Raw genomic sequence first — 25,587 nt, 5'->3', positions numbered from 1 at the left:
GTCAAAAGATCACAAATCGTATCTAGTCGAAGACATTACCCTTAAAAATTGAAAAAAATTCCCTCGTTCCCCGTAAATGGGGGAAACCTCCAAAAAAATTACAAATTTAAAAATCGCTAATTTTCGAAATTTTTTCAATTTTTTTACTTAAAAGTGCCATAACTTTTTCAAAAATGAACATATTAATATTATAATTTGTATCGAGAATTACATTGTGTATCCTGAATCAAAAATTGTAGGATCAATTTCATTGGAAAGTTGGTTTTTTGTAATTGATAATGATAATTTTTATGAAGTATACTAACTTGTATGCTAAGCTGAGAAGGTATTAATTTTATTATGATGTATTTTTTTTTTTGTGTCTGTTACTACTTTTTCTCAGCTCTCATTAGACTGATTTCTTTCAACGATATATCAAAAGATCATAAATCGTATCTAGTCTAAGATATTACCCTCAAAAATTGAAAAAATTTCCCTCGTTTCCCGTAAAGGGGGGAAACCTCCAAAAAAATTACAAATTTATAAAATCGCTAATTTTCATAATTTTTACTTGAAACTGCCATAACTTTTTCAAAAATTAACATATCAATATAATTCTTTTTTTTATAGATGAATGATGTCATTACCTATCATTTGGTATATTTTTTTTATAAATCTGAATTTTTACCTTACTACAGGGGGCAATATAAAATGACAACTTTTTTACAAAAAATTAATTTTTTCAACTTAACTTGTGAAAGTGTTCTGGAAGGTCTGACACTTTTATGTATATCTTAAATTAAAGCTAATGTAATATACTTTATAATGGTAAAAAAAAATTTCGGACTTTATTTTATCTTTTATTTTTTACATTTTTAACTTTATAATGCTATAACTTATTGAAAAGTGTATTGATCAATATATTTTTTTATGGGAAATACTATTTTTTAATAATTCCTTTTTCATTCGATATACTTTATTTTAATCAGAATATTAATAATGAACTAGCAGTTTATGAAGCTTTTGGAATAATTCACCAATTTTTTAAAATTAAACACTATCTAAAGATTTGCATCGAAGCGTTTTTTTTTGATAGTGATTTTAATCACTGTCAGATATCATTATACTTGATCCAACTATGCCACGTCACCACTGTGCCGCGACCCCCCTGTGCTGGGTTTTTTTTTTTATTTATAACTTTATAATGCTATAACTTATTGAAAAGTTTATGGATCAACACAATTTTTTTATGAGAAATAATATTTTTTAATAATCCCTTTTTCATTCGACATACTTTATCTTAATCAGGATATTAATAATGAACTAGCAGATCATTAAGCTTTTGGAATAATCCACCAATTTTTTAAAATTAAACACTATCTAAAGATTTGCATCGAAGCGTTTTTTTTTGATAGTGATTTTAATCACTGTCAGATATCATTATACTTGATCCAACTATGCCACGTCACCACTGTGCCGCGACCCCCCTGTGCTGTTTTATATTTTTACTACCGGTTCGATAAGATTAGCTATAATTATAATATATTAAATTAAGATATAATTTTTACAGGATTTTCCTTGCTTTGTTCTATTAAAATAATAACAGGTAATACTGGTATAGATTAAAATTTGATAGTGAATTTTATTGCTATTTGTAAACATTTTATTGCAAGTGCGTAATTATGTTAATTAATGATTTCTTTCTCGAGGCGCCTTAGACGAATTTTTATTTGTTTGGACAAACGCTAGTACTTTAAATTGGATTATATTTTTGAAAAATATTCTTTAACTTGCTCAATATTTTATTTTTGCTTCTAAAATGCATTTATTATTTTTGTATGTAATATGTCGAATTATAGTTATACTTGAAACATATATTTATATGGATACTTGTTTAATTTTCTTAAAGTCAATATGTTTAAACATCGTATATACAAATTTATTAAATTTTAGTCATTTATTTTGCATAATTTTTCTAAATAACTTATAATTTTAATAACTTATAATTTTTGAAAAAGCTATAATAAAATTATTAAAATCTAAATCGTGATCAAGTTTGCTACATTGGTTTAACTAAATACTAATAAAATATTTTTTATATAAAATAGGATAAATCAGTCATCAATAAATTTTCTATATACATATTTTCCAATTAAGCAAATAAACAATTGTTGCTGTAAAGTATAAAAACGATAATAAAATAAAAATAAAAACAGTTTCATTGAAAGGAAGATTATTTTCAAATGGAAGTGACGTGATATTTCCGAATAATTTAAGAAAGTCTCTAAGTAAGCTTGGTACAAATTTCAAGTTTAAATCGACAAACGCTCGCGTCAATGAGCGTTTTTAATAAATTTTTTTAACGCTCATGGTGCGCTAAAAAAATGTCTACATCCTAACAAATAATTTTCCCTGAATAACGTCAACAAGTTTTTATATTATAAAAAAATCCTACATCATTGAGTAATTTTTTCAATATTGGTTAATTTTTCAATGTTTTATTATATAAAATTATTATTTACTGAATTCTGAAAATTAAAACAAATTGAAACCTCATAAATTTATTAAAGGCTAGTTTAAGTTTAACAATTCCGAAAAAGTCACGTTTTGAAATGATTAACTAGTTTATAACAATTAATGATATAGTGACTCTACTAGATTTTTCGTTGTATTTTTGAATAATTATACATTTTTTTTAACCGTATAAGTATGATCGAAATTTTTAGTACTTATCATTAAATAATAATATTTATGTGTATTTTAATTACTGCTGTGTGGTGTGGCGGAGTGAACCATTCAGTCTTTGCCTTATCGCTGACGTTCAGCTGCATTGTTTACTTTATTTTATGGTCACCTATCCAAGAAGTTTATTAGTGACTCGCATCTATTCCCATACTGGTTCCTTTAGCCATAATAAGGTAGAGTTGGGTAAAAAAACCCATGGCAAATCAATAAGTCAACTTCAAATATTTAGGAGTATGGCTAAAGAGATGATAATGTTTTATATTATAATTATTATTTATATTTACTCGTCACGAAGATAAAATGGTCTGTGCACGACAAAGGTCGAAAAGAACGGGAAGCATATTCCGGGTTTGTTATAAAAATTTTGTAAAAGTGGAATAAAAAATAATAAAAGAGACCACCTACATATGTTGAATTTTATCTAAACTCAATCTTTGAAAATGGTTTGCGTTTTTTTAGCCTATATAAAATTAAAATTTTTAAGAGTACTTTATAATGAATAAAAATAAAAACGTTACCATAATCTTTTATCTATGAGTTATATGATTTTAAAGCCGAAAATGACAAATTTACTGTAAAAATTTGTCATACTCTTTCTTTTTACTACAACTCTAATAAAATAAAACTAATTGAAATCGAATTTTGCTACAATTTAAAAAAGACAATGAACTTTCTTTCGGTAAGTTTTTTGAAAAAAGTACATCATATTATCTTTAATTTGCTATATAATGAAGGTAATTTTTTTAAAAAATTATTTTAATATTTTTATCTATATAATTCGGACAATTTGGTTAACTATTAATTAATGGGCGAACATTAAAAATAGTTATCTAATTCATTTACATCAGTCTAAAATTTTTCAATGAAAATATGATTAACTGCTAAGACTAGGATATGTTATGATTTATACAAATATTAATGGTACTATATTTTATCTTAACGACTATTTATGTAACATGATTAACAAGTATTATATTATCTATATGGTCAAAGACATTAAGCATAAATTCTTAATGAAATTCAACAGGTCATCAATAAATAGGAACATCAACAATTCCACCAAAATACGTCAAACATTGTTATTATGGTACTTTTTTTACAGATTCTATTTAGCATTGAAATTAAATAGGAAAAGTTTTATTTTATAAGGCGTGTTTTTTATATTTTTTTCACAGCCTGTCACTATAAAAATGCAAATTAAATTTGTTTAATTTTGAATGTTTTAAGTAAAACTTATTAGTTTTATATAAATAAAATTTGTTTGTGTTTTCTGTAACTATTATCGAAAAGCTGACAATTCACATAAATAAGTAGTTGAGATTATTATAATTTGTATCGAGAAATACATTGTGTATCCTGAATCAAAAATTGTAGGATCAATTTCATTGGAAAGTTGGTTTTTTGTAATTGATAATGATAATTTTTATGAAGTATACTAACTTCTATGCTAAGCTGAGAAGGTATTAATTTTACTATGATGTATTTTTTTTTTGTGTCTGTTACTACTTTTTCTCAGCTCTCATTGGACCGATTTCTTTCAACGATATATCAAAAGATCCTAAATCGTATCTAGTCTAAGATATTACCCTCAAAAATTGAAAAAATTTCCCTCGTTTCCCGTAAAGGAGGGAAACCTCCAAAAAAATTACAAATTTAAAAATCGCTAATTTTCATAATTTTTACTTGAAACTGCCATAACTTTTTCAAAAATTAACAAATCAATATCATTTTTTTTTTATAGATACATAATGTCCTTATCTATCATTTGGTATATTTTTTTTTATAAATTTAACCCTTTACCAGCCCACAAGGGGGAATTCAAAATGACAACTTTTTCACAAAAAATTAACTTTTTCAACTTAACTTTTGAAAATGTTCCGGAAGGTCTGACACTTTTATATATATCTTAAATTAAAGCTAATGTAATATACTTTAATTTGAAAAAAAAAAATTTGACCTCTGGACTTGTCTTCACGGCGAAAATGGCTACCGAATGCTATTTTCGTGTGAAAATTCTTCTCGATTTTATTTTTAAAATTTTTAACTTTATAATGCTATAACTTATTGAAAAGTGTATGGATCAACACAATTTTTTTAGGAGAAATAATATTTTTTAATAATCCCTTTTTAATTTGACATACTTTATCTTAATCAGGATATTAATAAGGATATTAATNTATCTTAATCGAGATATTAATAAGGAACCAGCAGATCAAGTAGCTTTTGGAATAAAACACCAATTTTTTTAAAATTTAACACTATCTAATGATTTGAATCGAAGCGTTTATTTTTGATAGTGATTGTAATCACTGTCAGATATCATTATACTTGATCCAACTATGCCACGTCACCACTGTGCCGCGACCCCCCTGTGCTGGGTTTATTTTTTATTTAATTTTAGCTACGATGCGAAGCTGAGAGAGTACTATTTTTCCATGACATATTTTTTTTACCTGCTGCTTACTTTTCTCAGCTTAGACTTGACCGATTTTGATGAACTATACGTAAAAAGACCATTAATCGTATCTAGTTAAAGATATTCTTCTCGTATCCCGTAGAAGGGGAAAGAATTTAATAAAAATGATGTGCTATCGTTTTAATATTAACTTCAACCATAAAAACCAATAGAAAAATAACTGGCTTTTGTTAAATTATTTGACTAAAAATAATATTAATTTTATGTTGGTACCGCAGACAACTCATCACACGTGGTCGGTGCGCACCTATTCGAATGTGGAAAAACCTAGATATTTACTTATTGCCATGGGTAATGAGGACGAACACGTTCTCGGAGATTTCAATCACTGTTCATTGAGAAACGTTAAAGCATATCTGAACGCTGACGAATACCCGTACGAGAACCAAAACGCCGATTTCGACAACAACAAGTACACAACGTTTTATAACTCGTACGCACAATTTCAGACAATGTATTACGGTCGTAAAGACCCCTATCCTTTACTGGACTATATAAATTACAAAAAACGTGGACCTATAGTCGTGATTGATTGTTCTAAACAAAACGACACCGTCAAGTCATCAACGGTTGATCTACGCTTGGATTTCGAATGCTCCAAACAGTTTCCCGATAAAACATCATTGTATTGTGTAATTATTCACGACTGTCAAATGGAATACAACGCATTCACGGGAGAAGTACGAAAACTTTAATGTAAATACAAATTTTATTTTTTATTATTGTACAATTTACAATATAGTATAGAAACAAAAAATGTATATATAACTGCTATAATGTATATATATAATTTTTTAATAAAAAAACTAGTTGTTTTGTAAATTTGTTATTTTATTTCAATCATCTTCGAATTTGACTGGAGAAGTCACGATCTTTCTTGTCAATTTTTGGCAAAGTATCTATTCCTAGAAATGATCTGTTTTTAGCCAATTCCACCAGATTGGAGAAGTAATATACACGCTGAAAATTTTTAAGTTTTAAGATGAAAAAATTAAATATTTTTAAACATACTTTCATGTGTGGATAATCGATGAAAATAATTTTCGATGTATTTTCTAAACATTTACCCATAAACTCCATACGACAAATTTCATGGAAATATAAAAAATCCAATGTTTTAATTTGGCTAAAAATTATCGGTTTCTTTTCAACCACCATACGATCAATTGAAGTCTGAAGTATAAGCTTCATTTCACGTACAATACGCAGACGTATATGAAACAATTGTCGATTTATTTTCTAAAATAACATATCTTTAATGAAGTGCAATTGCGCAAACTCAGTTTTTTTAATCGAAAATACGCGGCAATCATCACGTTTTGACTGAAACAGTAATGCAACTTCTTGGGTTAGTCTCCTCTGTGTCAGGCTCGCCTTAATGTATTCATCTTGCAAAAGTATTATTCCGTTTAAATTTTCTGTTATCGATAAAATATATCCGCACATAGAATACATTCTATGTAGTAAATCGACAGTGATAATAAGTTCCTGATGATTATTTACCAACATGACTTTTAGCCAAAATGAATCGTCCGGGTCCAGACCAATGTATAAGACTAATAATATTATAATCATTAGAATATATGTTCCAGCAATTATTATCGTCGTCGTCGGCGGCGGGGGCAGCGGCGGCGGTAGTAGTAGTGTTTATTTAAAAATGTGTTTTGCTATAAGAAAACTCTAACAGTCGTCATTATTATATATTGTCGACAAAAAAAAAAAAATACTGATTTATTATTCACTGTACCAATAACGGTCAAACTTATAGATCGTATATTAACAATTAATGTAATTGGCGGCAGGCACGTATTCAGAATCAATTTTCAGGGGGAAGGGTTTAAAATGTTTAATACATAATAAATAATTTTAATGCACATTACAAAAAAGTACATAATTATATAATTATAAAATGAAAATATTTTACAGTACTAAATATATAATAATAAAAAATTTTATTACAATGAAAGTAATGAAAAAAAAAATTAAAATCATAGAACAAAGTCAATTTTGCGTGGCATTTTGGAAAATGTATTGATAATTTCTTCAATATTTATTGGAATGTTTCGGTGGACTGATAATAAAGCTAAACCTGTTAGACGATCTTCACCGCAGTTATTCCTCAAATACGTTTTGAATCGTCTCAAAGTTGAAAATGAACGTTCTGCTGAAGAAGTCGAGACTGGGAATGTTGCAAGTATTGATATTAAACACCAAATGTTTGGATAAAGGTATTTTGACATAACGTCTAAAGTATCGATTGCTAATTTCGGTAATTCTGTATCGGGTACAGCTTTCCATTTTTCCATCCAGACCTTCAATTCTGATTCAAATGTTTCATAAGTAGGTAAAAAGCTTTTGTAATAATCGATGCATTTTTTAAAGTCATCACAACTTGGATCTAATTTTATAAGAAAACTTGGAATCAAGTTTTGCAAACCAGATATAATGTAATTATATTTTATAAATCTTTCAATTAATTGACTTTTGAAGAAGTCTAAAAATGGCAAAAAAATTGACGTACTATAATATTGTTCTGGTGAATCAGCTAACAGAATATTATTACGATGTATAGAATGCTTAATTACTCGTAGCATTTTAACTGTTTAGTTTACCAAGCTTAATACGTTTTCTACTTCTAAAAATAATTTGTGGAATTCTACCTCACTATTTTCACGAATAGAACGAATAACTTGAACACAGTTTTTGACATATTCACAACACTCAGATAAATCTACATTTATTTTTTGTAGAGATTTACATAGAGGCAATGTTATAGTAAATAATTTTTCTGTAACGTACAATGAAATTACAAATGAACTTGAGGTAATAGTTTTTGAAAGTTGAAATGCAAGTTGTGATGTTTCTAAATTATAATGATGTTCGAGTTCCCTTAATGTGTTTGTAATTGGTAAATATAGTTCCTTAAACCGTAACAAGCTGTCATGGCGTTCAACCCAGCGGGTTTCACACATTTTTAAAAGCGTTTCGTGACGTGTGCCTGGAATTAAGTGTTTAATAAATTTTTTAAAAACTTCTGACCTTATTGGAGATTTTCGAAAGAATGAAATAATAGAAGTAATAGATCCAATACAATTTCTAATCTCTGGAATAGTGCACAATTTACTTATGGCGAGGTTCAACGAATGGGCGGCGCAATGAACGTACAAAGCTTGAGGTAATATATCACTTATATTTTTTTGAACTCCATTATATATACCACTCATTGACGAAGCTCCATCGTAACTTTGACCCACTAAAAGTTCTTTTTTTAAACCTAATTTATCTATTTCACGTATTATTGTGTGAGCTAATCCTTTTCCTGATGCGTCGTAAATAGGAACAAAAGTTAAAAAATCTTCCCTAATGCGACAATCTTCAATGTACCTTACACACAGCGACATTTGTTCTATTCGTGATATATCGCAAGTTTCGTCTGCTAAAATTGAAAAAAAACCCGCATTTTTAACTTTAGTTACTATCTGAGTCTGAATGAATGTACCACAAATATTTATTAACTGGTTTTGTATAATAGGGCTTATGTAAATAGCATTTGATGCCGCATTTTCTAAATGAGCTTTTAGATTGAGATCTCCAGATTGCACCCTAAATCTTAACAAAGATCTAAAATTTCCATCATTGTTATCAGCACTGGAGCTAAAAATATGTCCACTTTCATTATCTCCCCTTAATGCCAATTCTTGACGACCACAAAAAATAATTGGAACCAGTTTAGCACGATTTTCTAGAACTAAGTTTTTATGAGCTGAATTCATAGCTATAGAAATATCGGGTTTTTTACAATCCATTACTTTCAAAAATTCATAAATACGTAAAATAGACAATTTATGGTATTCTGCATTAGAATGCAATTTAAAACATTCTATAGCATCTTTTCATTTAATAAAAGGTTTACTTACTAAAGCATCCACTTTTTGATTAGAACCTTTTCCAATGCATTCATTAGAAAATAATACACATATTTTACATAATGCTCCTTCTAATTTCTGAGAATAAGTTAACCAATGAAACCGTGTTAACCAAGACATTTGGAATTTCAATTTTCTTTTTGACACCAGCGGAAAATTATAATTTGTTGAAGACACCCATGGATTTTTTATTAATTCGTACTTAAATTTATCATCAGTTATTCTATTATCTACATACCGTCCAATATCTCGAAGTTCTAGTAATTCGTCTGGTAGTTCTAGTGGTTTTATAATGGAAGTAACTAAATCTGAATTTAATTGATTGTTTTTCTTATAAAAAAAATTAAAAATCGATGACTGAGATGGCATACATCGTTTCATTTTTTAAGATATGTATAGAATAAAATATTAATACAAAATACCTATGCTGTTAACAGATACACAGTTAAAATAATACAAGATCAAATGAATTATTAATCATATATGTTAGAACAATACTTCTGAAAATATGACTAAACGAGCGAAAAACCAGCGAACTATTTTATTTATAAACTGATAAAGTCCGTCTTCCGATTAACGGACTCAGATAANATGACATTAATCGATAAGTGTATTACAATTATAATAATAATATTATAATCATTAGAATATATGTTCCAGCAATTATTATCGTCGTCGTCGTCGTCGTCGGCGGCGGCGGCGGTAGTAGTAGTGTTTATTTAAAAATGTGTTTTGCTATAAGAAAACTCTAACAGTCGTCATTATTATATATTGTCGACAAAAAAAAAAAAATACTGATTTATTATTCACTATACCAATAACGGTCAAACTTATAGATCGTATATTATCAATTAATGTAATTGACGGCGACATCGACGCCGCGTTAAGCCATCTGCTGTATTTATCTCGAGTGCTATAGTATAAAAATATAGCACTCGAGATAAATACAGCCATCTGGCAAACAATGTTTCGAACTAATTTTTTTTTTTACAAATTAGGTAAATTTAACATTTTACGTACAGACTTTATCTAAATATATGCATGTCGTATATCAAAATAGCGGATTCAACGTTTAAAATTCATACTTTTCACCGTAACCGTATAGCTTACCTGGAAAATGCATTTTTTTTGTTCGTCAAAAAAAAAAACGATATTACGTATATACTAAATGGCCAAGCATAATTTAGGTGCGCGACAAGTTGTGTTAGTTAATGTCGTGTTTCATTACCCCCCTATCATAAGACTTTGTGGAAGAAGAGAGGTTCCTCACCTGCTTTAGGTTAGTTTACGTTGGGTTTCGACGTTCCCTCTCCCATTGCATTATGTTAGTTTACGTTGGATTTATTCCCCCCTTCACACCTCTACACATACACCACATGTTGTTTGGTGGGTGGGTGGAGCGGGGGGGGACCAAAATCCCCTATATTACCCTACTTATAATTTTTGTTAGCGGTTTGATGTTATTAGGTCACGATTCCAGTTACGTTTAAGTCTGCGTGTAGGATTGTCAGGGAAGTCTGTAGTGCACATACGTTTGATAAGGGTGTTTGTATTAAAGTTCAGTTTATAGTGCAATCGTGTGTAGTGTAATTTAGAAAGTTCGTTAACTGTTTTTTTAATTTTCAAGTCGTTGTGTAGGTTGTTGTTCGTTATGTACCAAGGGGCATTGGTTAACATTCGGAGTGCTATGTTCTGGAACGCCTGAATTGGCGCGTATATTTGACGGCTTTGCAGGACCCCAGATTTGTATTCTATAAGACCAAATTGATCTTATAATAGTTTTGTAAATCAACATTTATGTGTTGAGTTGGAGTTTAGACTTAAGTAGGGGACGGAAAATAGGAAGTCTAGCATTAGCTTTTTTTCGTTTGTCCTTGAGATGGGGGCCCCATGTTAATCGCTTATCTAGAATGATACCTAGGTATTTTGTTTTGTCCTGAGGAGAGATTATGGTATTGTTAATCTTGACGGGTGGACATATTCCAGGACGAAGAGCGAAAGTGACATGATTTGACTTGGATTTGTTACGTCGCTATTTAGGGGTTTAGCCTAAATGCCCGCCGATAGTATTCTAAGGGACCAACGGGGGATAGCTGGCTAGGCTATATCTACCTTAGGTACTGAAGTTTCCTATTTAATTTATATTCCCTTAGAGGAACTACCAAGGGTCGCACTACAATATATATATATATATAACACTTTAGGTTAACAACGATATAAATAAATTTTTATTAAACAATTGAAATATTAAATAGATAATACAACCTGCTGGACACCTAGAGATGATATAATCCAACAGGGAGCTGACGGCGACACGCACACACACTATAATATACGGAGTAGCAAGTTAAGTTAATTATTAGACAAGTAGTGATCGCGAAGATGGTAAAAGGTCAACTGTCGATAGGGATATCTTATTATGGCACATTGGCCGTGAATTGCAAAAAGTGTTTATGTGTGCAGTCCGCCCTCCTGTTAGTATTGTTGTATGTCACTGTGTTATATATATATATATATATATATATATGTCTATTAAACAGTACAACGATGTTTTGGAGACATTACCCCATAAAGAATTTTTTGAGTTGAAATCACCGCTAGCTATGAATGAGTGACCTTGATTATCAAAAAATTGCAGAAAGTCTTCCTGTCGTATATTATAGCAGGGAGGACAGTAGACAGCGGAAATAATAGTCGGAATGCTATTTGTATGTATTAGTACACTAGTTGCTTGGATACGGTGCTTTTGATATGCAGTTTTTTGACTGTGATGTATGTCATTTGATATTAAAATGGCAGAGCCACCGCGAGCGGTTCCGTCTGGATGGTTAGTTTTGTAGAAAGTATAGCTAAAAATTTTAAAGTTAGATTTTTCGGTAAAGTGTATTTCGCTTATAAATGCTATGTCAATTTATTTTTCGTTAAGTACAGTTTGTAGTTCATCTTTGTGTTGGTGTAAGCTGTTAGCATTCCATAGGAGTACTTTGATAGAATGTTTTTGAGTAGAGTCATTATTAACCATTTTTTAGGAGAATTTTGTTTATTACAGTTGTTAATAGTGTTATTGAAGGAATGATTATGGATTTAAAGTCTGTTAAAAATAAGGAGAGTTATAATTATGGTTATACTACAGATTATGTGAATTATATATTTTAATTAAATATTAAAAATAAAAAACGTTTAGTACCTATTATTGAATACATCATCCTGTGCGGTTGACAAAAGTTATGGTTGAGAGGTCATCGAGGAGAGGTGGGAAAAATATTAGCTAATGAAAAAAGTTGGTTATCATGAAATACTTCATTAATAAATATTAAAAAATACACATAAAGATTTATATATGTGTTTATTGTGTTTTAATGAAAATTAATATATATAATTCACATAATCTGTAGTATAACCATCGTTATATTAATAAACTGTCAGAATCTAGTTGATCTATGATGGATTTTTTTTTTCCACTAAATTCATAAAATTTTTAGCATCCAAAATAGCATTTATATGGTATGACAGCATACAATGATTTTGAAACACCTGAAAAATAATTAAGCACATTTTTAAATATTTCACCATACCTACTATTGGTATAACTGCGAGAATAATAATTACCTGTTTAGCTTTTATTCAATTATTAAATTCTACTAGTACAAGCTGCCCAAATGCCCGATTTAAAGCTCCACCAGATTTTGAAAAAATAGCACAAAATTTACAAAACGCTCCATTTTTTATTTCAGAATACACAAGCCAAGAAAATTCATCAAGCCATTTCGACTGAAATTTCAGCCCTCTTTTTTTATTTTTATCTAACAAAGGATAGTCATATGTTTTAGGGGGTCCCAAACATTCTTAAACTCCTGTAAATAGTTGATTAGTTCAAAATGTTGAGTCAGCTTTACTTATACAAAAGTGTATATTTTTGTTGTGGGATGATTTTGTAGTTGTGTATTTAAAAATTATATATTTTAGGTGCATAAAAACAAGTGTCTCAGTAATTTAATAATGCGTTTTTAAGTAATTTTTATTGTTAATAAAACTTATACCTTATGTCTAGTAACTTACTGATAATTTTTCCTCATCATTTAAACTACGATTGATAAATAAAGCAATATTATTATTTCGCGGAAGCAGAATATTAGTATCATTTATACAATTGGTTTCAATCTTTAAAAAATAAATTTAACATATTTTGATGTATGAAAGTATGAATGCAAAGTACTTCAACAAGGCTCTAAGCTGTGAGCGATACAACTAATATTTGTACAATAAATTATACAATTACGAAGTTGTATCACTTCAAAAATATAATAAATGATAAACTTACATTATCATCCTTATTGTTTTCATTCACATTAGTTTCAAATGTTTCAATGTGCGGTAATGCATGCGGAGTGACAAAAACTTTATTTGCGTTACCAGTAGAAATAGAATTATTTTCTGGTGGTGAATTTGAAACTTTCCTTTTGAAAAAATTTAAAATGGATTCTTTATTACACCAACACAAAGATGAACTACAAACTGTACTTAACGAAAAACAAATTGACATAGCATTTATAAGCGAAATACACTTTACCGAAAAATCTAACTTAAAAATTTTTAGCTATACTTTCTACAAAACTAACCATCCAGACGGAACTGCTCGCGGTGGCTCTGCCATTTTAATATCAAATGACATACATCACAGTCAAAAAACTGCATCAACAGTGCCATGTATCAAAGTATAAAACGTATAATAATAATAAGTTCTGAAGTATATAATATGTATTATTTATATATTATAATATACAGAATGATCCTACTGATGTCTTACATAATAACTCTACATTTAAAATTATACAATATATGGCTCAAAATCACCAAGGTTGCAAATTCCAAGATCGTTTTTTTGTAAAAAAAAACTTAAAGCTATAATGATTACTCTTTATTCATATTATCGCAAAATTAGCATATGAATAAATAATAAAAGGGCAGCGTTCAAAATTCTATACTGTTTTTGTTATTTTACTTTTAAGTCGATATTTTGCACAAAACTATCATTACGGGAACGGTTTTCTAAGTATGATAAAAATAACAAAAACTAAAAAATATACATAATATAAGTTTTGTAAAGTAACTTCGATACATTGATTATCTATATTAATTAAATAACAATGAAAATAAACTATATAGAGTCTTCTACGAGAAAAATTTGACAAAAAATAAAACAAGTACCTAATATAGAGCATATTTTTTAAGAAATTTCGAAATATCCAAATCTCTTACAATCGAATTAACATTACATGAATAGATCGAAAGTTGGTTAATGAAATAAATTATTTTTTTTTATAAAACAATGCTTTAATTATACTTATTTCATTGAAATTTTTAATGTTCCCGAAAATGATGCAGCGTTCCCGGAATGATAAAATTGGCACTTTACATATTATAAGGTACATATAAGAAGGAAATATTTAAATTATAAACAAAGGTTTTAATAACAAAGTTATTTATTTGTATTGGCATATTTGTACTTATACTCGTGCTATTAATACAGTCTTATAAGCAAGTCTTTTGACATGATCATAATCAGTCTAGTACAACTTCTATAATCACAGTTACAATCTTCTTAAAATTTTAATCAGTCTTTACAATTTGACTCTTTTGACCTAAAATGAATATCTTTTTCTTTATACTTCTACAAATTATTAAAAAAATGTTTAACTTAGCAAAAAAAATTTGTAACAAACAACAAAATAACTAACAAAAGCATAATAAAACGTAACAGTTTTATAAAACCAAAGTCTTCTTTTCTAAATTTCTACAAATTATTAAAGAAAACATAAGTAATGACAGTAACTCAATAAAAAATTCTGTAAAAAAACAACAAATTAACTGACAATATTATTTAAAAAACATAATAAAACTTAATATTTTTCGAAAACATCAATATCATTATCAAAATAATAATATTCCCTATTCTCTTCTTTTTTCATCAGTGGTGTCGGTATAATATTGATTATTTCCTCAAACTTAATATAGGAAACATCTTTTGGTTCTAGTTTAAGATTTTTGGTACTATTACGCACAGATCTTAAAAAGGTTACCAGAATTTCGCCATCATCGTCATCAACACATGTCTGACTATATAACTATATACCACCTATATTATGCCAAATAACACTGAAGCTAAAGAAAATAGAGCTTTTAAAACGACCTCATGAAGTTTGTACATATCAAGCCCTGTTAACGAGTTTCTGGACGAATATTTCCCAAAACTATTACTAGAACAAGAAGAATACCAGGGTAAAGAAAGTGGTTTTACACTAGAAAAAATTGATGGTATTCTGATGTATACTGACAAATACACGCCTTTTCGTGGAAGTAGTTATTTACTTCTTCCTAAAGAGATTAAAAGTAAGCATTGAACTATCAATGTGAAAAATGAAGATGATAATAATTGTTTTATTTATAGCAAAATGACGAAAACTATAAATCCAGTTAACGCTTCAGCGGAAACATTTTGAAGAAAATGGTAAAAAATATAATTTTTCAGGACCTACTATGCCAATGCCCCTTGAAGAAATTACAAAACATGAAAAACAGAATAACAATGTATCCGTAAACGTCTATGGGCTAAAAAAAGGTTTTGCTACTTACAAAAATAAAAAACGAAGAAAAATCGATCTGAAGTAGAAAAATACATTATTGTTCCTTTAAAAATGTGCAAGGACGAAAAACCTGATCATTTCGATATTTTCACGATATCAAACGATGCTGGCCTGAGACACTATTGTTACTTAACAGATCTAGCCAAGCTGGTACGATCATCGATGATGTCATTCTGTTCTAAAACCGTTATCTGTAGAAGATGCTTTAAAACTTATACGTCCAAACCAGGATAGCCCAGCAAAGAAGAATTTCTACGTTAACACAAAGATCGATGTAGAGTTAATGAACCTATAACTCCTGTAATGCCAGAGTCAAGCACAATAACCAAATTTGAAAACTGGGCTAATACGGAACGTCATCCTGTTACCATTTACGCAGATTTTGAAGCTGTTTTGTTCAAGCACGAGTCTGAAGAATTACATAATACTCAAATAACTCATGACCATGAACCAATGAGTTATTGCTATTATGTTAAGGCCAGAGACGACATACCAATGACATTACTAGATCAATTTTCAATATCAACATACCCAGTGTTGTACAGAGAGGACGGTCTTGGAGAAAAGGGTGCGGTAGCTAGGCATTTTGTTCAATAAATTGTAAAATTAGCCCGAAATATAGCAGAAATGTAATAAGTCAACTTGCCAATGACATTTAAACCTGCTGACGTGAAAAAACATAACGATGTAGTAAAACGGGGTTCGTGTACGTTATGTTCCAAAAAGTTCTCTAGAAACAATCAACCGGTACGGGATCACGATCATTTGACATCTAAATATAGGCAGACAATATGTAACGAGTGCAATTTAAATTTAAAAACACGTAAATTTGTACCGTGTTTTTTTCATAACCTATCAAACTATGATGGCCATTTCCTTGTAACACAGTTGGGATATGATGATAAACCAATAAATGTCATACCTAATACAGGAGAAAAATTTATTTCATTCTCGAAGTACGTTACTAATAATTTTAAAATAAGATTTGTAGATAGCAATAGATTCATGGCTTCCAGCTTGACAAAACTGACAGAAAATTTGGCTAAAGGAGATATTGGAAAATTCAAAGACACGGTTAAATAATTTCCACAATCAAATATCAGTCTTATTACTCGTAAAGGTTTTACCCTTGTGAGTATACAGACTCGTTTGAAAAATTAAACGAAACGTCGTTACCATCCATTAATGAGTTTTATAGTTCTCTGAATAAGAGCTATATAACAAAAGAAGACTATAAACACGCACAAAAAGTTTGGGATCATTTTGGATGTACAACGTTGGGGCAATATAGTGACTGTTATTTGAAATTGAATGTGTTGTTGTTATGTGACGTGTTTGAGTCTTTTAGAGACCTCTGTTTAAATACGTACGGATTAGATCCTAATTATTATTACACCGCACCGGGCATGTCTATTGACTACATGTTATAACATACAAAGATTGAGTTAGAACTTTTAAATGATTATGACATACTCATGATGTTGGAGCAGGGTATTAGAGGGGGTTTGAGAACTGCAGTTCGTCGATATACTGAAGCAAATCACATAGGACTCCCTAGCTACGATGCCAATAAGCCGAATAACTGGATTGTTTATCTCGATGCTACAAATTTGTAAGTCAATTTGATTTAAGATTTGAAATAATAATTATAGTTTTACATTAGAAAATAATTTTTTATAATAATTTTTAGATACGGATGGGTCATGTCACAACGCCTACCTAGAGATGGATTTGAATGAAGCGAAAAGAATTTAAGTGTTCCAACAGTCTTAAAACTCCTAGAAAAAACATCTGATGATTCGAGTACAGGATTTATACTGGAAGTTATTGTTTCATACCCAATTCATTTGCATGATAATCATAATGATTTACAGTATCTACCTGATAAAAAAATACCAATCGAAATTTCCCAAACTTTTGCCTAATTGGAAAATAAAAAAAATATATAGTACACTACTGTATGATTGAATTTAATCAATCACCTTGGCTCGCAAGTTACATTTCTTTGAATCTTATCCTTGTGATCGATTGCGAAAAATGCTTTTTAAAAAGATTTTTACAAACTTATGAATAATTCAGTGTTTGGTGCGTATTTATATTTTTTTATTATTTATATACTTAATGATTATTATTTTGTAATTAAATATACATAATGTTTTAGGAAAAACAATGGAGAACGTTCGCCTAAGATTAAAAATGGAGCTTACGAGCAGCGAGACAAAGTACAGAAAACTCGTCAATTTACCCAACTATAAAGGCACAACCATGTATGGTGACAACCTGTGTGCTATACATTTGCATAAAGATGATTTAGTTTTTGATAATGCCATGTATATAGGATTTGCCGTTTTAGATATATCCAAAACTTTAATGTACGATTTTCACTATGGCACCATGAAAACATTATATGAAGAAAACATCGAACTCTTACACATAAACACGGGTAATATTATTATTATTATTATCATTTTTTTCTTTTTTTATTTGTGTAATTAATTCTTATGTTTTAGATTCATTGATATACTTGGTGAAAAAAAAAATTTTTATGAGGACATGGAACACACACAATCGGAGGTTTTTGGAAAAACTGAATACTTCAAACTATTCGGTTAACCATCCATGTTACCGTACAGAGCGTTGCAAGATACCCGGCACTTTCACAGACGAGAACGGTGAAGAATATAGTTTTATTCAAAATACTAAAGAAATTATCAAAGCCAAGGAGTGGCCTATCATGCCGTAAAAAACCATATAATATTTGAAAATTATAAACAGTGCCTTTTTCAAGGAATAATCGATTTACCCGAAGATTATACTCCTTATAGAGAAATGCGATCCTTTGATCGTACAAACATTAAATTAAGTCTATTGGTAGCACAAAGCTAGCGTTAAATAGATATGACGATAAGAGGGTTGTGTTAAAGGATCACATTCATACATTGGCACATGGACACTATAAAATTGAGTGAGTTTTTACAACCTTTATTAGCACTGTAATATATACATGCATATTAATTTACAAATTTAATTTTAGGGGTTTTGAGGCAGCAAGACGGATTGGTAAACTTTAGTATTTAATCATACTTTGTATCTATGTAAAATATTTTTATTGTTAATATTTAACATTGGAATTAGATTAGTGACTTCGTCAAAGTAAACGTATAAAATTTGAGTTTACGCGTATATAAAAGGCTATCTGGTAGCGGTATGTAAAACTAGGTACGTACTATCTATCCAAGATACAAGCTATTTGTTTATTATTTTGTCTTGCCAGCAGTGGCGTAATTTCGAATTTTTCTAGGGGGGTCCATATAGATAACATTATACTTTCATTATTATTATAATCTAATATCTATGATAGTTCATAAAATTTAAGTACCTAGACATACCTTTGAGGTGGTTTAATTAAATATAATTTTATTGACTCACTTATACATATAATATTATATTATATATTTCACTAGAGGTACCTTCTTAAAAGTTAAAACAAAAGATAATTTTATAAAATAAATTCTAGTCGTCTGTTTTTTTTTTTTGATAATTCATCTATCACTTCATCAACACTAATTTAAACTTCCCTGTGAATGTTTAACATCGCCAATCCATTTAATCTTTTCTAAAACAAAATAATTACAAGAATCTATTAGTTTTTAAATTAAAATTTCTTTATAACATTTTATTACCTCAGATATTGTATTTCGTAGATATGTTTTGATTCTTTTGAGAGATGAAAAAATTTGATGCTGAAGATATAGGAAGCGTAGCAAAATTTGAAATAATTTATTTATGTCTGGATATATATCTGCATTACACAACTTTAGTGCATCGATAGAATTCTTTGGTTTAATTTCCAATTTTTTAAGTTTCCTCTGACATAATTGGAATTCATCTACTAACGAATTATTACCGTTTAAGACTTCTTCGTAAAATTCAGCCAATTTTTTAAATTCTTCTATTGTAGAAATTTCGTCAAATAGACAGTGAAAACTTGATAAAATAACAACATGATCAAGAAATCTAAACTTAAATTGACTTATAAAAGAGTCTAAGAATGGAATAAAAACTGATATGCGAAAATAGTCTTCAGGATTATTAGTTTGCACATTTATTCTATGTACTTGTTTTTTACTAATTCTTAAAATACTCATTGTCACATTAAATTTGTCAGCAATTTTCTCGGCAGCTGAAAAAATTTCTTTAAAATTTTTCTGTGCGTACTTTCTATAATCCTCCAACTCGGTCAAAGTATCTTGAGTTAAATCCATAGCTAATTTTAAATCAATATCAATTTTTTGAAACTGTTTTGACAGTGGAAGTCCTAATCCAAATACTTTGGAAATAGTAACTAACGTAATTATGAATTCCGGTTGGAGGATTGTAATTTGGAATGCCCATGCTTGATTCGACGTGTCTGCATTATCCCACTCACAAATTTCGTCAAGGGCATCTAGTACACACTCAAAAAGTTCTAAAAAATCACTAATTGAATGATATCGTTCGATCCATCTAGTTTCACAGTTTTTTTTAACGACTTTTTAGAAATATTATTTTCTGTATTTTCAATAACTTCTGACAGCACAGATTATCTTTTTGGAAACACAAAAAAGTCTCTCAATTTTCCTACTGTCCCCATGCAATTGCGTATTTGAGAAGCATAACAAGATACCGATACAGCAAGATTTAAGGAATGTGCAGAGCAATGTACGTATACAGCTAAAGGATGTTTTATTTTTACATAAGCTTGTACTCCATTAAACTTCCCGGCTATTGCTGCTGCAACATCATATCCCTGACCCCGGAGATATTGTGTATCTATACCAAATGTTTTGAGATTGTCAAGAAAAAGTCGTGATCAGGGCCGGATTTAGACTTTTGGATGCCCGGGGCAAATTTTTTTTTGAGGCACCTTACAGTAAAATAATAAAAAAATACTCATTATCGACGTAGTTAAGGATAAAAGTTTTAAAATTTCCAAATTTGCACTTTATAACTATTTACCTAAACCGTGTTTATTTCAAGTTTGGAAACACTGCTGTTCATGTAACACAAATTTCAAAATTCATTTAAAGATAGCAATATTACATAAATCTATTAAACCTTCATAATTTGAAGAGTAAAAATAAATATAATAATCTTACAATTTAATTTATTAAAATTTTTAAATTCAACCTCCATAGCAGCTACATTAATTATACATTATAATAAAAGTTTAATTAAATTTAATACTTTAAAATTTTTATTGGCAGTAGGTAGTAAATAGTACAATTTAAATTATTTAAAACAAAAATGTTAAATAAAAATATATTTTTATAAATTTGGTTTATAAATTATACAGGGTTTCCTGACTTACTGAACACCCTGTATATAAACATTNTATATTTTTATAAATTTGGTATATAAATTATATATAAACATTTAAAGTTTCAAATTTTTTATTTAATATACATGTATAATACACAAGGCATTACAAATACAGGTAGCTAATTGGTTTTTTATGACATTGATATTAGCAGTTACACAGCATTGTTATTATCAATGGTGGTAAGGCACATTGTTGTGAGTTTATAAATACACTAACTAACAATAAAAAAGTATATCTATTGATAGTCATAATTGATAATAAACAAACCGTGACTGTGACAGCTATGTCTTAAAAATCATACATGTATATTAACTAAAAAATTTGAAACTTGTTTATATATAATAAATGAATAAAGTTATCTTAAAAATTACAATGGCATCTACTATTAAATTAAAAACTGAAACATTTTATTAAATTAAAAATATGTGTTTCCATTTAAAAAAACAAAGTTGACCCCCTTTCAAGGCATAAGGGATGAACTTAAAAAGTATTACATAGTTAATAATTCGAGAATAATGTGTAACTAAAGATAACAAAAAAAAAAAATCTTTAAATATATTTATTCTATAAGTAATTGAGTGGGTTATGATATAAAAATCACTCTGTATACTAGAAATTCCTCAGAGAGTATCTTAAATTTAAGGGGTAACTGGTCAACTAGATCCTTCTAAAGGTATTCTGTACCATACAATTGTAAAAATAAAATCAATTTTTAAATGAAAATCAAGGGCAAAAAAATATTGACACCAAATTTAAAATTAATTAATCAATTAAACTGGGAAAATTACCTATACATCGCCTAAAAAAAAATCATTCCACAAGCCACTATTACATAAACTGAACAATACTACACAATTATAACACATTTTTTACCAACATTGAATGGAACTTACAATATTTATTTCGGGAGTATTCAGTCTTCGGAGTTTTCAGCCTCCACTCGGCACACAGCGTATTTTAAATTAAAAAAAACAAAAAATAAAAAAAGGCAGTACAGGGGAGTCGCGGCACAGTTGTGACGTGGCATAGTTGGATCAAGTATAATGATATCTGACAGTGATTAAAATAACTATAAAAAAAAATTCGATGCAAATCTTTAGATATCGTTTAATTATAAAAAATTGGTAGATGATTACAACATCAACTTCTATTTCCTTAATTATACCCAGCTTAGTAATTCTTTTAATTACATATTATATCATTTTTAAAATTAATTGTTTTCAAATTATTATGATCTGCTAGTTCCTTATTAATATCCTGATTAAGATAAAGTATGTCGAATGAAAAAGGGAATATTAAAAAATATTATTTCTCATAAGAATATTGTGTTGATCCATACACTTTTCAATAAGTTAAAGCATTATAAAGTTAAAAATGTAAAATATAAAATCGAGAATTTTCACACGAAAATAGCATTTGATAGCCATTTTCACTGTGAAGACAAAATAAAGTCCAAATTTTTTTTTTAATATTAAAGTATATTACATAAGTTTTAATTTAAGATAAATATAAAAGTGTCAGTATTTCCGGAACACTTTTAAAAATTAAGTTGAAAAAGTTCTAGTTTCTCTATGCATTTTTATGTTTTAAACCCACCTGTATTAAGGGAAATGGTCCGATTTAAAAAACAAGTATGTCAAATGAAAGATGTATATAAATACTACTTTTCATGAAAAAATTGTATTGATCCATACATTTTTCAAAAAGTTATAGCATAATAAAGTTAAAAATGTAAAATACAAAATCGAAAATTTTCACACAAAAATAGCATTCGGGGGCCATTTCCACCGTGAAGATAAAATAAAGTCCGAAATTTTTTTTTTTCATAATTAAGAATATTACATAAGGTTTAATTTAAGATATATATAAAAGTGTTAGACCTTCCGAAACATTTTCAAAAGTTAAGTGGAAAAATTTAATTTTTTGTAAAAAAGTTGTCATTTTAAATCCCCCCCTGTGGGCGGATGAAGGGTTAGATTTACAAAAAAATATACCAAATGATAAGTAAAGATATCAAGCATCTATAAAAAAAAATTATATTGATATGTTCATTTTTGAAAAAGTTACGGCAGTTTTAAGTAAAAAAAATTGAAAAAATTTCGAAAATTAGCGATTTTTAAATTTGTAATTTTTTTGTAGGTTTCCCCCATTTACGGGGAACGAGGGAATTTTTTTCAATTTTTGAAGGTAATGTCTTCGACTAGATACGATTTGTGATCTTTTGACGTATCATTGAAAGAAATCGGTTCAGTGAGAGCTGAGAAAGAGTGGTAACAGACACTAAAAAAAAAAAAACACATCATAGTAAAACCAATACCTTCTCACCTTCGCATCGAAGCTAAAACCGAACAAAATTACGCACACGATTACACGAAACTTAACACACATGTATGCAAAACGTAGTAGTTCGATCACTGGACACTGAACGTTTGAATTAGCTGTTTGTAGTGTGTTTATTCCTTTATTCCAACTTTGATAGGTACTAAGATGTTTATAATAAAAAGGATAACCAAGATACGTGAAAATAAAATATTACAACGACGAACGGCCTGCGCTAATCGCTATTATAATATGGTATCGCGATTCATAGAAGTCAGTCACGTCTTATCAAACCTTCTGGACACTACCACCACGCTGTTTAATAATAAATGACATAATTACTCGAACGTATACCAATTTACTAAAGTATTATATTGTATTTGCAGTATGCCCCAATGTCGTTATCATGTGACGTATATCGGTATTAATTTTGCAGACCAAATTATATAAATACAAAACAATATTTACTTTTTAAAGTTGATGTTTTCATAAGCCGAGGGTTAAAAAGTTTAAAATTTTTTTTTATAGTATACGGCATCCGGATGCCCCCAAACATCTGCTGCCCGGGGCAAGTGCCCTTAAAACCCTCCGTCAAATCCGGCCCTGGTCGTGATAAACCTTTTCCAGATGCATCAGTTAATGGAACAAACTGTAGAAAATCCTTATGTAATTCAAATGTTTTTAAATCAATATATCGAACGCAAATAGACACCTGTTCGATACAGGCTATATCTGCAGTTTCGTCGACGAGAACTGAAAAACATTTGACTTCATTTACTCGGCCGACTATTTTATTGAGTAAAATTGAATTGCATGTATCAATTATAGAATTTTGACTAATAGGGCTTGTATATTTTACAGTACCGGAACTCTCAAGATATAATTTTAGTGATGAATCACCGCGAGCTCTAAAGCGTAATAAATTACGAAAATTTCCATCGTTTATATCGGTGTTATGAACGATTTATTTTCAAAATTCGCGATGACCTCGTAGAGGTATATTTTGTTGACCACATAAAATAGCTGTTTCTATAACAGGAGAAATGTTTTTTCTATATTCAAAAATTTGTCGTGCCCGAGCAGTGACTAATTGATATTCAATAGATAGATGTATATTATTTTTCATATCTATGAAATTATCTGCATCTAAGACGGATTGTTTGTGGTACTGAAGTGTGTTATGATTTTTAAACGTTTCCATTGCATGTTTCCAATTCTGAAAAGGTTTTCTAACCAAAGCGCCTAGTGTTTGAGAATTTTTTCCAGCTCCTGATTTAACAAATGCTACACAAAACGTACAAAATGCGTCATTTAATTTGGCAGAATACGCTAACCACGGAAAAGTATGCAACAATTTGTATTAAAATTTTAAATTTTTTGAACGTTTATCTTTACCACAAATTATTACAGTATTAGGGAATTCAAAAGTAGGTTCGGGATTACAAATTTTTTTAAGAACGTCTTCTTTCTCTACGTCCGTTAACGAGCGGTTAAAATAAAGTCCAATGTCAAAAATTTTAAAATGAAGTTAATTTTTTGTATAGGTATTATCAGATTTTTTTTGCCGTTTGACATTTTCGACATTATTTGCACTAGCTGAAATCGGCCGTGAAATTGCAGAAACGAACAGAATATGTTGGTCAAATTTTTCTTGAAAATTTGTATCATTGTTTTTTTTTTAAATATTGTGTTAATGACGTTAGCTGAGACATTTAAAAAAAAATAAATTATTTTGTACTCACTCGTATATCTTTGAAAGCAAAATGAGTTCAACAGAAAATATCATTAATTGGAACCAGTTATCTAATAATAAACGCGAAGTTCCGTTTACATTCGTAAATGAAAGAGTAAGTGACGAGTGTATAAATATGTAGTGTGCTTTATGTTTGAAACGCAACCTATTGGTAATGAAACCCCAGTGACTAAAATAATTATGAGTTTAAAATTTCGAGATAAAACGCACCATACAGTGTACGGGTACCTTGCCTTTATCGCACTTGATATTTATATTTAGCCATAACTTAGAAACCGTCGTCACAATGGCAAGTCTATGTAATATTATGCATAATAATTTCTATACGTATTACTTGACTATATTGCAGGAATAATAATCTGATTTTTTTTGCTCGGGGGGGG

The 25,587-nt window shown here is 29.1% G+C and overlaps 1 protein-coding gene across 2 annotated transcripts in view; it reads left to right on the top strand.

The window, feature by feature from the left end:
• Window positions 1–25,587, top strand: part of LOC126904035 (uncharacterized) — a 62,543-nt gene that overhangs the window by 33,580 nt on the left and 3,376 nt on the right. The gene's annotated exons all lie outside the window — the stretch shown is intronic.

This window comes from Daktulosphaira vitifoliae, unplaced genomic scaffold, assembly GCF_025091365.1.
Source record: "Daktulosphaira vitifoliae isolate Bord-2020 unplaced genomic scaffold, ASM2509136v1 Scaffold_4, whole genome shotgun sequence".
NCBI lineage: Eukaryota > Metazoa > Arthropoda > Insecta > Hemiptera > Phylloxeridae > Daktulosphaira > Daktulosphaira vitifoliae.
Note: the sequence above shows the minus strand (reverse complement) of the source record. Positions and strands in the feature narration are given on the sequence as shown.